Source organism: Phaethon lepturus, unplaced genomic scaffold (genome assembly GCF_000687285.1).
Source record: "Phaethon lepturus isolate BGI_N335 unplaced genomic scaffold, ASM68728v1 scaffold21086, whole genome shotgun sequence".
Classification (NCBI taxonomy): Eukaryota; Metazoa; Chordata; class Aves; order Phaethontiformes; family Phaethontidae; genus Phaethon; species Phaethon lepturus.
The window spans coordinates 22392-25358 of NW_010545895.1; the positions used below are offsets into that span (position 1 = coordinate 22392).

The window sequence follows — 2967 nt, forward strand, 5'->3', positions numbered from 1 at the left end:
ATACGCCAGCCCGGCCTGCACCCCTGCGCCGCGGCAGTCCCAAGCCTCCCTTGATCAGTACTCCCCAAGAAACTGCAGGGATTGACCAGTGGGACTCCAACCATGGCCGTATCCTGCAACGTGGGGGTTGTTAGCGCTAGGAAACGCCCCTTCCCTCAAAGGTTTCTCAGTCTAAGCTGGCAAAAATACAGGTATGGGAAGCGGGGTGGGTTGTCGTCACCCTTTGGGAGAAGGGAGCGTGGTGCTCAGGCTCCTGGCGCCGGCTCTTGGTCAGGAGGGCCTGTGTCTGAGCCAGTCTGGGGAGGTTTCACAGCCATCAGGTAACACCTCCGTCCCACCGCTGCAATCAGCCGCTCGTCGCTCCTGCCTCGAAGTTACGAGTGTGCACACACAGGCAATCAGTTCTGGTTTCGCAGCGGTGTCAGTTGATAATAACAGAGGAGGCACCTCCGGGGACAGGTTACCACGACCCGCCTCCTGTTAGGCTCGTACAGCTTAATTAGTACAATCAAGCTCGCTGGTAGGAACGATTCCTTCCGGCTGGATACCTGGTATCAGCACAACAAAGCAATAATTGCGTTCCTAGTTACACAGAGGAGTTATTAATTTGAGAAGTCAATTAATGTCAAAGATACAAATAGCCCTGTTCTCATATTTACAGTTAGGAGGAAAACGAAGTGCGTGACGATCTGGGCGAACGTCCCGTGTGGGTCTCACGCCGTGATTGATCCTGGTACAGTCGAAGGCAAAACAACCCCCTTTGGCTGAGGAACCAGCCGGTGGCAAGAGCCTGGCAAAGTTTCTGCTCCAAAGATGGGGCATCTGGCCTGGTCCTCGGCCACAGGGGCTTCCACATCGTCCCTGAACCCACGCTGGGCTGATGCCCTGCACGGTGGAGCAGCCCTGAAGGCTCCCGTCCGGGCTTTCTCCTCTCTCGTGGGCGTTTCCACCCTCTGGGTACGTGGCTCTCCCCGGCCAAAACAACGCTGGGTTGCTTTTCTCCACCAAATAGCAGGCGGACCCGCCGCGCTTCTCCCACCTTTGGTGCCGTCACGTTAGGACGGGGTTTTTCGGTCGCCCGCAGCCCTCTTCTGTCCTCCTCGCCCATCCCGAGGCCACATGTCTCGTCACCTGTCCTGTTGCCTGAGCGTTGGGATTTCTGCTTTGCTGCAAAGTGCTTCGTGATTCGTTTCATGATGGACTTTACTATCAAAACTAATTGCACGTGTCTTTCAGGAGATGCTTTCTTGTAAAAGGGATTTTTTTTGAGGAAAAAAAAAAAGCGGCATGAAAAATTCAAGCACTTTAGGTTTCTCATTTCTTAAGTTCCCTTCAACGTGTTGACATCACACAAGGCTTTTTTCCTACCAACTGTGACAAGCAAACAGGATTCAGCAGCGCTCAGCGGGGCTTCCTTCCTCCTGATGGCTCTGATTGATTGGGGAGGGATTCATTTCCCTTCCAAAAGATCCCAAAGCTCTTCACTAGCTATGTAAAGGCGGCAGATGTTTCGGCACCAAAGCTTGGAGTCCTCCGGAGCGGGACGTCCAAGGAAGGACCCCCCTGCACCTCGCCACTGATTAGGAGGGAAGGTGGGTGAAGGGCTGGGTGGGTGGGTAAAGGCCCAGGACTCAGATACTTGGAGGTGTGAAAAAGCAGAACATGAGCGCGGTGTCATCCCCAGGGCCACTCAGGACCCCGTCACCGGTGAAAACGAACTTATTCTGCCTTAAAAACAAACAATAGAGAGAAAGTGTGATTTTTTTTTTTTTTCTCCCTGGGGAGAGAACCGCTCTAATATATCTCCTATGGCTTCCTTCATCCTCAAATAGAGATACCAGATCTTGGTCTTGAGCCGACATTTATTTTTAATACCTCCCAATATGTTTGTCAGTAAACAGCCCTGAACACAAAGGAAGAATGTCTAAACAACATAAATCCCCTTTTCTGGGCATAAATCCACAGCCAGCTCCGCAGGGCCATCCCTGCTTCGAAAAGCACGAGCAAACTGTCACCTTCACTTCCTTCGTTAGGGTGGTAAGGGAAAAGAAGCAAAATTCAACAAAATTTCCCAGGAGACTAAAACTTCCTCCGGCCCCCCCCCAACACCCCATAGAGGATATAGCTTTGATGAAATCAAGGCAGCTCCTTTGGCCTTAAGGGGTTTTCTTTTGGCTGTATGTGTGGTTCTTAATGCAAGGAAACCCGGTTAAAAGGAGATGTCGGAGCAATCCGCTCCCAGAGCCGGACTGGAAAGTTACAGCCTGCGCCACATCTTCTCTTCTGGGGGGACTTGATGACATTTTGTCAAAATTGACAGGTTTCCACGGAACGTTTGGCCACAGTGGCATTTTCTAACCGGAGGCAAAGCCACAACGCCTCCACCCTAAAATTTGCTGGCGTCTCATGGTGTTGGGGGTGGGCTGGGGCAGGGGGGTCCCTTGCTGGAGACACGGTTCCTCTGCTGCTCTTTTTAGCTGAGGACACCCAGCAGCTGAAGCTGGAGCTGAGATCCTGATCCTCCTCCCTCGCTGGCAGCCGCGACAGCTCCACGACGAGCAGCGTCTTTGTCCCCAGAGGGGTTTGTTCGCCCGCGATGTCACCCGGGCAGTCACTCGCTTTTGGACGTGGGACAGGCCAGTGTCACCAAAAGCAGGCGGGAGGAGTCGGGCAGGGGGCTGGCGGTTTTTTTGGCATAGGGATGAATTAAAGGGCAATTTTGCACAGAACATGTCCTATGGCCTCTGTGGGGTCTTGTACCCCACCTGGCCCGGGTTTATCCCGTCTCCGCCTGGGATCATCTTCCCTTTGCAGCCAACGAGCAGCTCAGCCCACCAATCTTCTGCTGGAGAAAGGCTCAAGGGGACCCGGGCTGCTTGGTAACGCCTCCGTGGATGTGTCCCCGCCTGCTCTAGCGCCGTGAGCATCGGGCTGAAAGCCCAAAGAGGCTCCCTGGTGTCCCCACCG

The 2967-nt window shown here is 53.7% G+C and overlaps 1 protein-coding gene across 1 annotated transcript in view; it reads left to right on the forward strand.

Moving 5' to 3' along the window:
- The window catches only part of LOC104622370 (kin of IRRE-like protein 3), a gene marked incomplete at its 3' end in the record, with an annotated part of 53693 nt that overhangs the window by 15102 nt on the left and 35624 nt on the right, over positions 1-2967 (forward strand). The window lies entirely within an intron of this gene.